The following is a 15,018-nucleotide window of genomic DNA, read 5'->3' as shown; positions in this document are numbered from 1 at the left end:
GCATTGACTTCTCTAGGTTCCTCTTATCCTTTGCTCTTCTTCACAGTCATTCTCACCCATGACACTGACCTTCTTTTGGCTCATCATAATTTTCAAACTTCATCATAGCATAGACCTCTCTACATGTGATTTTCTCTACTTAAAAATATCTGCCTCCTTACCTATGTAATTACTACTTAGTTTAAGAAAGCTTTCTATGTGCTTTCTTTCTAGGACAAAGTCCTTCTATTAGGGCTACCATAATGCTGGGCAGCTATCTTTCATAGCTCTTGACATTATCACAATTTCATGTTTTTTAATAAGGTAAGTTGATTAACATGGATCTTTCCTATTAGCCAGGAAGAAAATGGTTTATTCGTCTTTGTGCCTAGGTTGTAGTAAAGTTGCTTGACATCTAGTTCGTGTTCAGTAAATATACATTGAATGGATAAATGAATAACTGCCTAAGTTAATTTATCTCCTATGAAGATCATCCACAGAAATTTCAGCTAGTCTCTTTTCTTTCATTTTTATGTTTTCCTCCAGGAAATCTTCTATAGCATGCTGAGATTTTTAGAATTATTTTATTTGCTTTAAAGCTAAACTTAAAATTGGATAATATTCTTTTATAAAAGGCATAAAAGTGTGAAAATATTTGATGGTTCATTACTTAAATTATATGTATGTCGACAGATGTTTTCTCTCTTTTCCTTTCTTCTATTTTTTTCTTTTCCTTCTCAACATCAAAACAACTTTCTCTTGAAAGGAAAAATAACTCCCGAGAGAGTCAAAGAATATACGTGTAAGGAGAATGAGAAAGGCCACAAAGACCTTTGAAACATTGGCAAGTAGCCACATATTTGTGAGATTCCATGGAAAAGACCTTCAGGTATCTAAATGAATGAAGTCACCAACGAGTATTGTTCCTGTCCAGTGTCTTGTCCGGGTCTAGTTCCAGAAAGTGGTATAGTACTAAGTAAAGTCTAGCAAAAGAGAGCATAATTCTTAGTTATCTAACATTGAATGAGCCAAAAATTGACACTGTTGGGGAGCATTGCAGTTGGCAATTCCTATATAAAATTAATTAACGAATGAGGGGTAAAAACAGTAAGTGCTGATCTTTGATGAGAAATATTCGTTAAGGGCTCAGGGATACTAGAAGTCTTTCTGGATGAAAGACACTACTAGATCTGCGCCTTGATGGATAGAGCTTTGTTAGGTTGAGAGAATTAGGAAGAACATTCTAAACAGAAGCAGCAGAGAGAAACACAGCTCTGAGAAACATGTTATATCTAACAGTTATTTCTAACGGTACCCATGATTTTGGCCGTATATCCCTCCAATGCCCCGCTCTTTGATGTGACTTAGCTCTTGACTTAGTCCTGTGTGGGGGTATAGATCTCCTAAGTTGCCACTTGACTGGGATCATAATTGGTAGTCCTAAAATTTAACATTGAGCTGGAACTTTTGCTGCTTTTGCTCTGATCTTTTGACTCTAAACTCATGCTTTGTTTCTAAAACAAGTTTCTGCTTCGTGTCCCAGTTCCAGGAACTTGAGTCTTTTCTTATGATGTGAGCCCAACCCCTTGCTCTAATTTCTTGCAGGAGTCTCATATTTTCCTAAATCAGAGGGTTTGCTTCCTTCTCATTCTACCCTTTCAGGATCAAATATCCTGCACTAAACCCAGACAAGTAGGCTCTGATCTTGCCATGTGCTGCCAGTCCTTGCTGCCCACCTTACTGTGAGCAGTTTTATTTTCCTAAGGGAGTTCATTTACTGGATTATTTCCATAAGCAGCTCACATATTTAACTAGCTCCATCTTAAAAAATATTAAACAAACAAAAACTCTCTCAACTCTACCTTCATCTATACTCCTTTTTTTTTTTTTTTACTTTTCTTAGCAGCAAAAAGTTTTTAGACATAATAAAAATTTATGGCTCAAATTTTGATATAAAACAGTTGGCAATTTGATCCAATTCTCTGACCAACCTACAATGTGAAGAGGGGGTAGGCTCAAGTTCCTTACCTTGGAATGAAGAATAAAAGAATGTCTAGGAGGAGGAATGGCAGGATCGAATTAAGATTACAGGGAGTAGACACTAAATCCCTAGTATATTTCCACCACAATTTCAATCATTCTAATATGAGAAGACATCACAATCACTGCAGATGTCATGGGAGTCCAGACAGTCACAGGATCCAGAATCATCCCTGTCTATATTTGAGCGAGAGTTGACAACTGTTATGTGGTGGCAAATTACAGTCAGAACTTGGATGAATGTGGATCACATAGCTCGACCCTTAGAACTACCAGCATTATTGCTGCACAGGTCATTTTATTAACCTTCAAATAACGGCCCTCCACATTTTATACAATTGAAATGGTTGGACTCAGTTCATTGGATTATGGTAGGGTTTATTGAAACCTTGCTCTGTTTCCATTACTCTTTCACCCTCTGTAGTCTGGTTTTACTCTCTCTCACTTCACGGAAACTGCTTTTGTCAAGGTCACTGATGATAACCATAGCGCTAAATCGAATGTACAAATTATTTGTCTTTATTTTACTTGACCTGCATTCAATATACTTGACCACATTCTCTTATTTCTAACATGCTCTTCCCTTGGCTTCTGTAACAACATGCTCTATTTGTTTTCTTCTTTCCTCTAGGGCCATTCTTTCTTAAGTTTCTTTGATTTCTGAGCTTCTTTCATCTGACCTCTAAATGCTAGAGCCTCCCAGGGTTCCATTCAAAATACTTTCCTATGCCTAGATGATCTCATTTACTTCCATGAATTTAAATAGCATATCTATGCTAATTATTCTTATATTTATCTTTCTATTACAGAATTCTCTTTTGAGTCTTAAGGTTGTATGGCCAGTAGCCAGCTACACTGTATTTTTCTCATAGACACCTCAAGTTTTATTAAAACAAACAAAGTTTTAATAAAACAGTCTTGTTTTCCCACTCTTTTCCCTACCTAATCCCAGAAATAGTCCCTATTTCTAAATTTTTCAACTCAGCATTCTCAAGGGTGCTAGATCTAGAAACTAAGGAGTCAACTTTGATTCTTTTCTCTCCCTTTGTCTTCTAGTTAACACATGTGCATATCCTGTTAATTGCATGTGTATGTAATATTTCAGAATCATCCACGTCCTTTATTTCCAAAATCATCCACTTAGACCACCATCATCTCTTATCTGGAATAGTATCATAGACAACTGACTGGCCTTTCAATGACTCATTCCCCTCCAATCTTCTCTTCACATGGTAGCAAAAGAGAGCCTCTTAAGAAATAAATTAAATAACAATGTCACTCCCCTGCAGGAAACCCCTCAGTGACTTCCTTTCAACTCAGAAGATAACCCAATTTCCTGAGCCCTCCCTGCAGGATACCAACTCAGAACTGGGCCACTAGCCTCATTTCTCACTGAATGGCAGCTCCACAGGCCTTCTCTAAAGTCCTCTGACATGCAAGATCTTTGTCATCTCAGAAACTTTGAATTTGTCACTCTTTTTCTATAGAATCATTTTTCCCTCTTCTCTTTTCTGTAGGTTTCAGCATAAATGTCAGTGCTTCAAAAAATGTTTTGATAATCTTAATTAAAATTGATTTCTTTTTCAGCTGGCCCTGGTGACATTAATAAATAAATAAATAATAAAATTGGTTTCTCCAGAGGTTTTATATCTCATGCCTTTATGTTTCCTTCTTAACACTAACATTATATGTAAGCGTTTATGTGGCTTATTTACTTGAAGGCATAGACTGCTGTCCATAACTGTGCCCTTAACCTTACCACGGTGGCTGATAAATAGTAGATATTCAATAAATACTTGTTATACCAATGAATTGTGAAAAAGAGCTATTATAAAGGGGAAAATGTAGGAAGGTAATCTCTTAGAAAGAAAGAAGGAGGAGATATTTTGAAAGTGGAAATTTTGATGTACGGTGTTTTCTTTAGAGCACGCAAGAAGAATTAGACCTACAGTTAAGAGATCACCTAGAAAAGTTAGAAAGTTACAATCACATTTAAGTGGCTGTGTCCATCTTTTTTTCTCCATATAACTAAACAAGAACAAGGATTATGGAATCTTACTGGTCTGTAGAGGACTTGATCATTAGATATCAAATCTTTGCTTATTTCTTTCTGGAAGATAGAGCAATGAAATCTTTAGATAAAATGGTTTTGAGTATTAGGTGTCAGTAGTCGTGTGACTTTACCAAAGTTATGCAACATCTTCAACCCTGAAAAAGGTCTCATTTATTGATTAGGGATGATAATAGCATCTGTCATGATCATATTATCAAAAAAAATGAAGTAGCATGTATAAGCATATTTAATACAGTGTCTGGTACATGTTAAGCACTCAATGAGTGTTACATGTTAGCCACTATTATCCTATTTATGATATAAGCCACACTTATGAATTAATCTAGTTTTTCCTTAGGTGACAGGCACAGCCTCAGCTAAGGCCTACTCTATCTCAAGTTTCTCTTTGTCAAACCACAGGAACATCAAACAGTAGTGTGTGTCAGAGTCGTCACATGAGGAGATCACTTAAAATGTGCATTGTTGGCTGGATGCGATGGCTCACGCTTCTAATCACAGCACTTTGGGAAGTTGAGAAGGGTGGATCACCTGAGGTCAGGAGTTCCAGACCAGCCTGGCCAACATGGAATAATCCTGTCTCTGAAAAAATACAAAAATTGGCCAGGCGCAGTGGCTCAGCCTGTAATCCCAGCACGTTGGGAGGCCGAGGCGGGTGGATAACGATGTCAAGAGAACGAGAACCATCCTGGTCAACATGGTGAAACCCCGTCTCTACTAAAAATACAAAAAATTAGCTGGGCATGGTGGTGCGTGCCTGTAATCCCAGCTACTCAGGAGGCTGAGGCAGGAGAATTGCCTGAGCTCAGGAGGCAGAGGTTGTGGTAAGCCGAGATCGCGCCATTGCACTCCAGCCTGGGTAACAAGAGTGAAACTCCTTCTCAAAAAAAAAAAAAAAAATACAAAAATTAGCCAGGGCACCTGTAATTCAGCTGTTTGGTGGGCTGAAATAGGAAGACTGCTTGGACCTGGGAGGCAGAGATTGCGGTGAGCCAGGATTGTACCACTGCACTCCAGCCTGGGCAACAGAATGAGACTCCATCCCCCCAAAAAAGAAAATGTGCATTCCTGATATGCACCCCAGAGATTCCTTCATATGGTATTTGGGGTAAGATGCAGAAATATGTGCCTATACTAAATATTACAGGCTATTCTTTATGAAGAAGGGGTTCTGGGACCTCATTTGGGGATAAGCTGAAATAGAAATAGACAGATCTATTTCCTCCTTTCAGAGGGCTAATATTGTGGAGTTGAAGAGATATCTTGTTTACCAGTTGAAGTTGAAAGTAAACAAACAGGGAGGAGATTTGTTAAAGTAAAACTTTAAATGTATTAAAAGAGGACTTAAGAGGGCCATGAGATAGGAGAGTCTGCTAGGGAAACTCACTGAACATCTGAGCATTAGAGCTTTCTCAAAACAAACCTTAATACATTTTTTGCATTTCAGTTTTTGGTTACACATTGGTCTTTTAAATGACATTTGTTTAGTGAGCAATAACTATTTAATACACCAGTAGCATCACCTTGAACACCAAGAACAGCCTCTCCATGTTGAAAGGCAGCTCAAGGGATCCTTAGTTCACATGCTGAGGCTAAGCGTGTTGGTAGCATTCATCATCCTAGTGGCAGCAGCAGTTACATGAATATGCCATGCTGCAAATGAACCTTGAAAACGTAAGAGATGTGTATTTAACTGCACTAGCAATACTGTCCATATTTTGTTCTTTTTTTTTTCTGTACTATTGGGTATCTAGAGCCAAGCAAATGACAAGGTTAAAAATATCTCATAGTCATATACCAATTTTTAAAAATAAAAAAAAACCATAACATTGGTTACACAAAATCATTTAAATTGTGCCTTTTGAGGTATGAATCAGTGTATTCTCTCCTCAAGTTAATTTACTTCTAATTTATTCACAGACACATTTGCTTTTATCCTATGGGTTGAATGACATTTTTTTCTGAATCGACTTTATTTAAAAAAAAAAATGATCAGATTTTGTGAACATTTCTTCATGTGTTTGGATGTCAAATACCACACCCTTAATTTGATAGCAAGGTAAGATAGGAAACTCTTTGTTCTCCAGCTTTCTTAAGAAAGGAGATGTGCCTGTTGATACATCTTGAGTTGTCTCTTATCACAAAGATGTTTGAGGGCAACACAAACAACCCATCAAATTTTAACCTTCCACTTTTAATATGAATTTCTGACACCTCTTTTGTGTTTGAGAGTGATAAATATTTTCTTTTTAAGTGCAATGGAATATGCATCTTCAGGAAAGATCAAGGTTTCTTTGTTCTATTTACATCAAATCTCCCCTCAATTTTTGCCATTTAGCTGCCAGTGTAATTGCAGATGATACGCTGTGTCTGGATGCCACAGAATCAAAAATGATTAGAAGCAAGTGCTCGCTATCCTAACTTTTCTTGTTAGAAAGTTGACGACAAACTGAGCAGAGGGCACTCAGGTAAAGGTATCCCAGGAAAGGAGGTAACCCCTTGTTGCAATTACGGTAAGATTCAAGTCTCTCAAATTTTTTCTTTTCTTAATTCCTCAAGCCAGCTTCAACCTAAGCCTCAATGCCGTCAGAATGTCTTTCCTTATCACTACATAAGAGAAGTTGCCTTCCTAACTTTTCAAATTGTTCGTCATATACTTTCTAAGTAGTATTTATCAGAATTTATTATCATTGATTGTTTAATTGTGTCTCATTTCTACTAGACTGAAAGTCCATGCGGTAGTTATCACAGATGTCTTATTCATGCCTCTTATCTCCAGTGGGATGGAGCAATTACAGTAGGATTCAAGTCTCTCAAATACATACCCTCAAATTATCTTCCTTGCTTCCTCACTACTGATGTTTCCTGTGGATCCAATGACTCAAAATGAATCAGCCTAACCTGTTCCGGGTGTACTGAGTCACTGAGTCTGTGGAAGTACATCTAACCAAGAGTATAATAATGTAACTGCTTATTTGATGAATAGTTATTTGTTCCATCATGTTCCAAGTATTATGCTAAGCACTGGAGATAGAGGGATGAATAAGACATCTGTGATAACTACTGCATGAACTTCCAGTCTAGTAAAATGAGACACAATCAAACAATCAATGATAATAAATTCTGATAAATACTACTTAGAAAGTATATGAGGAACAATTTGAAAAGGTAAGAGGGCAACTTCTCTTATCTAGTGATAAGGAAAGACATTCTGACGGCAGTGAGGCTTAGGTTGAAGCTGGCTTGAGGAATCAAGAAAAGAAATAATAATGTTAACTTCAGGAAAAGAAAACACACGTGCACACACACACACACACACACACACACATGTTCAACTGCCCTGAGATAAGGAAGCATAGAACCATTTGAATGTCCAAAACAAGTACAACACATAAATTATAAAATGTAAGAGTTCATGGAGCTTGATAAGACTATAGAGTTAGGTATGACATAGATTATGGAAGAAATACTCCCCAAAACCTTCAGTTGCATTAAAAAAGCAATGGAAAGCTGTAGGAAGGTTTTAAATAGAAATAATCAAATCATCATATCCTGATTGTTAAAAGGTTTACCCTGAAAACAACATAGTGGGTGACCAGTAAGAGAACAAGACTAAATGTGAGAGGCTTGCTAGGGATTGATGCCATTAATCAAACAAGAGCCAAAGGTATGTCTGAAAAGGATGATAGCAAGTGAGCACTGGAAGAAATGAATGCATTTGAATGACAGTCTGTCATGAAAAACAAACAAAAAAAAATGACAATTTCATGTAGAACAATGGAGGTTCTGTGTCTAACAGATGAATGGCTTAGTCCACTAAAGTTAGAATGGCCATAGAGTCCTCAGCCAACCAGGCATCATGGCAGGCATTTCTACTTCTACTCCTCCATTCCCACTTCTTTCTAATCTTCTCTCTGCCACTGGTTCAAGTGGCCTAGTCTGGTGTATGCCCCATCTGCATTAGAGGCAATGAGATTTAATGAATTTATTAGTACAGAAAGAAAGGGTCATGAGAGTTTAGGGTACTTTTCAAAGACTTGTTGAATTCGTTGACTCTAAACCGAATAAGGAAAAAAGTAATATAAGAGGAGACTGAGAGATAAGAAGTAGAAGAATTTAGTGAGTTTTAAATCCTACTATGACTAAAGAATAGGTAGACATACAGCAGTAACTAAGCAAGACAGAGATGGCTAACTCCGTAAGTTCAAAGGCAGCTCTTCATAAGTTACAAGGCATGTGCAGGAAAAGAAAGGCAAAAAGGAGTCAAGAAAAACACCTGCGGGCAGGGTGGTTCACGCTTTAAGACAGTTAGAAAAGCATAACGAATCATTGTAATCAAAATTTTACTTAACATGGGAGCCCCCGTAAGTGGAAATCCAAACCACCGAGAAAACTTTCTATTTTTAGGCTTAAGTATGATGAAGAATGCACAGCCATGCAGAAACGTGACTGGACAAAAGAGTCTGATCTAAGGGCGGTATACTGAGGGGAGGGGCCCAGCAAGGCCTGCCTGTTCAGATTCTTCTTGGCCTCTCTGTGTACCATTCCTTCCTCCCATGTACTGGCAGGACTATGAAATGAGGGTCCTTCTCAAGGAAGGAGGGAGAAGGGAGAAAGCGACCTTTCTAGGTTTTATAGTTTGCTTTGGGGTAGGGAGTTCTAGTTTCTGCAACCTGCCTTAAGGAAGAGGAATTATGGTTTCCACGACTGCCCTCAGTGGGAGAAAGAGGAGTGGAATGCAGCAAGGCAGGAGATCAGAGAGACCTTGGTGCTAAGGCTCTTCCAGTATTCTACTGTTCAAAATGTTCAATGTGACCAAACACCATTCTTTAGAGTGTCATGTTCTGAGCCCCAACGTTCCCCTGTCTGAAACTTGTCCAAGAACCTTACAGTCCAGAAACTGGGTTGATGGACTCTCTCATAAGCCATTGAACTAGTCTCTCAGTCCTGAGAAGGGCTAAGTCAAGTTCAACAGTCAACAGTTGTGTCTCATTTTAGGAGGTGGTGTTGCAGATGGGCTTCTACCAACGTCAGGCCTATATATAATTTGAGCAATCAGGTATTTCCTGAGAAGAATTTCTATGGAAAAAAAAAGAAAAAAAAAAAGTTAATGGTTAGAACAAACTATAAACTCAGTTTTGGTGTCTAGAGGGCAACCAGTTGGGATTTCTAGATGTTGGGCTCAAAGCATTCTTAGACAGAGTGAGGACAGGCAGTGGTATTCTGACAGAGTTTTCTGATTTGCAATTTGTTTCTAGATTCCCAGTAAACTTTCTGAGTAGTTCATACAGCAACAGCACAAAAGCTCCTCAATATAAGTGGTTGTAGTGATTTCTCAGAAGTTTATATCAATCATTTATCTTCAGTTTGTGAGGCTTCAGGAAGGAGTCAGTCTTAATTTCAATGGCCAAGGTAGAAGGGTGAGAGAAAAATTATAAATTTTAGTTTCAAGAATCATAACCAGTTATAAGAGGAAACTGGAAGAACTTAAGATCCAATCCAGATTTCAGGTAAATAACAAATCCTCAGAAACAATTGAGCTAGAATCTAATAGTGGGCGTACTGCAGGGTTTTGTTTTGTTTTTTTTAATGTAATTTTTCTCTCTACAATTACCTAATTTCTGCCAAAGACAATCAAAGTAACACTAATTTCTTTGCAAAATAAATCTAATCTCATTAAACTTGGTCTGATTATTTATATAACTGCAGCAAGAATAGTGATTGACCACACAGGATATCTTTAAGTTTGCTTTGATTAAAATTTTCATAAGGAACTTCAGGTTAAATTTTAAGAAGCCTCTCAAAGAAAGGAAGCCAAGCCAAGAACCGACCATCAAACTATTTTGTACTGTAGCTGATTGTGAATGCTTTTTAAAAGGAATCAAAACAATAACTGAATTACAAATATTTAGAATGGCCATGGTTGAAAATCTGATGAATTCATCAAGTGAATGGTACAACTCATGAGGAAATTTGGTTATTTTCATGGCATATAACATTTTAACATGATAACCAAAATTATGACTAATAATATATCAGATTCCTAGAATTTTATATAAACCTTGAAACACTCATATCAGTGGCAGGCGTCACTTATTTGACAATGCTTCTCACAAAGTTTAACATATAAATAAGCCAAGTTTGTTTACTATTGCTTTTGTGCTAGATGAGACACACATCCTCTCAGCTTTTCAGTGGCAAAACTGGGAAATTCCAAAGTTAATTCAAGGTCAAAAGACTAAATGTAGAATTGGATTAAGGGATGTTTGTCAAAAAATGTAAATAGGTTTAAAACAATTAAATAGGGTCTTCTTGTTTATCTATTTAATCAGAGAAACAACAAAGTATTTTAAAGGCAAAAACAGAAGGTCACATAATTGCAAAGGAAAACTTACCTTTTTTAATATTAAGCAGACTCACTTTTCTTAAATAATCAAATACCTATTAAAGACAATAATAATTACAAAAAAAACTTAATAAAACATATAATATTTGTTTCCTAAGCAATAACTTATAAAAAAAAAACCTTAATTTTCAGACCAATACTCCAAGAAAATGTCATTTTAACAGACTACGTTTGACTTGTATCTGTGTAATATGAATACTAAAGCTAATTTTTAATGAAATGTTTTAAATAAATTCATTCAGTCTCAGTAAGTTTTAATCACACAAGATGAGATTTACACAAATCTTTTATAAGCTTTTTTCACATACTCAGCTTTGTTTTTTGAAGAACACTCCTTCATACTTTTCCTTATCACACACTTTGCTCACATACATAATTGTTTCTCTTATAATTTCCTGTAGTGTAGTCACATTTATTAATTATAATACTTAGCTCTTAGTTAAATATTTATTTCTAGACAAAGCTAGCAAGCATGGTGAACTGTATGACATCAGCATTCACTATTTTTTTAGAAACTCATTTTATCTCAGTTTTTAATAGAGCCAAATATATTTAGCTTTCATATGCCATAGGAAAACAAAAGATGCCAATATATCTAAACTCAAATTTATGCTTAGCAATTAATGTTTCAGTATTTTAACCTACTTAGAAATGGCCCCGATAAGGAGTATCTGTTAATTTCATTTTAATGTTTTAAGTTACCAAATATATTTGAAACAATTTTTAAGTAGATATATTGTATAAAATATTTGGGTACTCCAGCTGGTAGAAATCAGAATGTGTTCTCACTGGTTCACAAAGCCAAACTCTCAGGACACAAAATGCGACAAACAAGAAGGAAAAAGCTGTCCTTGAGAGAAAACGGACCGATAAGAGATGGGTATCCCCAAACCAAAACCAGATTTACAAACGACTCACAATCCAAACAGAGAATTCCCTCAAGCTAACCTGAATTTAGAAAGAGAAACGTTTACTTTCCATTCGCTCTCTCTCCTTTTTTTTTTTGTTTTTTGAGACAGAGTCTCTCTCTGTTTGTTGCTGAGGCTGGAGTGTAGTGATACGATCTCAGCTCGCTGCAGCCCCCACCTCCCGGGTTCAAGTGATTCTCCTGCCTCAGCCTCCCAAGTAGCTGGGACTACAGGCGCCCTCCACCGTGCCCGGCTAATTTGTTTTTGTTTGTTTGTTTGTTTTTTGTATTTTTAATAGAGACAGGGTTTCCTCATATTGGCCGGGCTGGTCTTGAACTCCTGACCTTGTGATCTGCCCACCTCGGCCTCCTAAAGTGCTGGGATTATAGGTGTGAACCACTGTGCCCGGCCTACTTTTTATTCTCAACCAGGCACTGCAGTCCAAGATTTACGAGAGCTGACTTTGGTAAAAAATTCTTATTTTTTATTGCCCGGCTTTTTGTCAGTTGTTCCAGATTCTCATCTGCAGGCTCTGGAGCAAGTCAGGTGTCTCAGCCACCCTGTTGTGTGCCAAAACTGCAGAGGTGAAAATATGTGATACCTTCCTCACCCATCATAAGTGTCACAGTCAACAGGTCTATTACAAAACAAAGTTTACCCAGAGCAAAGCATAACAAATTCATTTAAGCAAAGTTTTATGTGACATGAGAGCCTTCAGAAATGAAGACCCAGAGACCCAAGCAAAACTAACAGTCATGTAAAAATGTGATCTGAAAAACCAGTCTGATCTAATGATAATAGACAGAGGTAGAAGGAAACCCCACCAAGGCCTGTCTGTTCAGATTCTTCTTGGCTGCTGTGTGTAGCATTCTTTCCTCCTGGGTATGGGGCAGGACCTCTATAGAATGAGAGATTCAAGGGGGAAGGAAGAGAATGGCCTTTACAGGTTTTCGATTTTGTTTGGAGGAAAGGGTTCCAGTTTCTAATACCCACCTTGGGGAAGAGGGATTCTGCTTTCTACGACTGGCTTCAGGAGAGAATCAGGGGCCAGAAATAGGAGGACAAGAGAAAGTCAGAGAGGTCTGAGGCCCTTCTAATCTCTTTTCATTTTAACTATTTAGCAGGACAGAGCACCATAATTTGGGTATTGTGTCATGAGCTCCTACATATTAATATCTCTTGAGAGAGTTTCTGTCAAGATCAAGGAAGACATAGATTTCAGCTTACATGACAAATTTTAGTAACTGTTCGTCTCTCTCTAGAGTACTCCTTTAACAAGGATTGTTAAGATTTCTTTCAGGCACTGCAGAAAAGAGCATCTTTTTTAAAAACTATAATATATATGTATTTTATTGTACTTTAGGTTCTGGTACATGTGCAGAACATGCGGGTTTGTTGCATAGGTACATACATTGCAATGTGATTTGCTGCCTCCATCCCCTCGTCACCTGTATCTGGTATTTCTCCCCATGTTATCCCTCCCCAACCTCCCTACCCCCCACTGTCCCTCACCTATTCCCACCAACAGACCCCAGTGTGTGATGCTCCCCTCCCTGTGTCCATGTGTTCTCACTGTGCAACACCCTGATATGAGTAAGAACATGCAGTGTTTGATTTTCTGTTCTTGTGTCAGTTTGCTGAGAACGATGGTTTCCAGATTCATCCATGTCCCTACAAAATACAAAAACTCATCATTTTTTATGGCTGCATGGGATTCCATGGTGTATGGCCTTAGGACCCATATCATTGGTTCAGGATTTTGGCATGATGGTAATTGTCAAACATATTTGCCCGTTAGATCTTCTTAACCTATGTTAAAGTGGCAATCCTTGTGTCCTCAGTAGAGACATTAGGTTACTTTGCATTTTGAATGTTGTATCTACATTCCAGTTCTCACTAGTCTTTCATCTGTGGAAACTCTAAGAGATCATATTGTCTAAACTGTACAATGTAGACTATCAATTACTGTTTATTGCTCTGTATTTATCTTCCTTTACTGACTGGGTTGTAAACAATGTGAAAACAAGAATCTTCTTTTCCCATTTATTAACTATGTGACTTAGGCCAACATAATTGTATCTGTCAGCTATTACTACATAAAAGAACACCCCAAAACTCAGTGATACGCTCCAATAAACGCTAGTTATTATGCTCAAAAGTCTGTGGGTAAACTGGGGTGAATCCATTTCAAATTGCAGGTCTACAGATTGGTAAGACTGGTTCAGTTACCAAGGTTTCCAGGGGCAGTCACTAAAGGTAGCTCTGCTCAAAGTATCTCCAATTATTAGTGGACAAATGGACTGCCAAGGTCACATTGTTTTTATAGCAATGGCAAAAGCACAGAGAGATGACTGTCGTGGAGAAACACAACTGAAGTCTCAGATTAGATCATGTTTTACAACACCTTTTGGTCAAGTAAAATCCATGGCCCAGGCCTCCATCATCAGTGAAGTAGGAAAATATACTCCACCTACAGTGGAACAGAGAAGGGGTGACTATTTGCTGAATCCAAACTCCAATAGGATTCTTTTTCTGCAAACTAAAAGTAGTGATAACATGTAGGACTCTGAAGTGGCTTTGTGACAAGTGGAAAAGACAATGCCTGACGTACATTGGCATTCAATAAACATTTGTTGACTTCTTGAGTTTCTCTTTCTACCCTCACAGTATATACAATGTATGATACACAGTTGGATTTCAGTGATTTACTAGACTTGATCCACAAAAGATTTCCAGATTTTATCTCTGTTTCAGTTTGTAACCTAAGGCAAGCTCAGGAATGCTTCACTTGGTTTCATTTTGCAGTTAAGTTCTATATCTCAGACGTAATGTTATCAGAGAATATTTTGGGTTTCTGTAATATATATTATATAAGCTTTGCCAAGTATTCAAACATTATAGCTTCTAATCAGACCTTACAATAATTGCGTGGAAAATGTCACCTATTAAATTACCAATTTTTAAATTTTAGGTACAAACTACTTGCCACTAGTGAAATTAACCTTTCCATCTTTCAGGCTCCAATAGTACTATATAAAAGTCTCAAACTCAAAACCTTTGGCTTTGAAGCTTTATTTTCTTTGAAACTTTATAAATACAAATAAGTTCTCATGAAGTATTAATACATCTTTAGGCCACAAGGAAATAAGTCATAGTAAATAAAATAAAATATCTTTAAATCCGTAAAAGAATGCATTTAAAAAGCAACAATCAGAAAACTAAGTTAACAGTAATTTATCACTTAATATTAAAAAAAGATGCTTTACCTGACATCTTAGTCACCTATGATAAAGGAGAGTGCAATGTGATAGATATGAGTGTCTCTAAATAAAAAACACCTTCCAGGAGACTTTATTTAGAGAAGTATCAAGACGACAAGAATTTTCACTCTGTGGAATGATTGCTGTTTGCAACAGAACCTGTGAATATTTTTTTAATGTTGCACTTCCTAAAACCTGGCACGTCTGTTGACTGTATTAGAATATTAATAAATATTTGCTCTCTCATCCCATTGTATTTTCACATTTTTCTTGGCATATATCTATATATTTTGTGTGAGGAAAGTTAATAGAAAATAGTAATATTTTATATTGTATACATCAGACACTCTTCTA

This window comes from Sapajus apella, unplaced genomic scaffold (genome assembly GCF_009761245.1).
Source record: "Sapajus apella isolate SASKATOON/1434 unplaced genomic scaffold, GSC_monkey_1.0 scaffold21, whole genome shotgun sequence".
Lineage (NCBI taxonomy): Eukaryota > Metazoa > Chordata > Mammalia > Primates > Cebidae > Sapajus > Sapajus apella.
Note: the sequence above shows the minus strand (reverse complement) of the source record.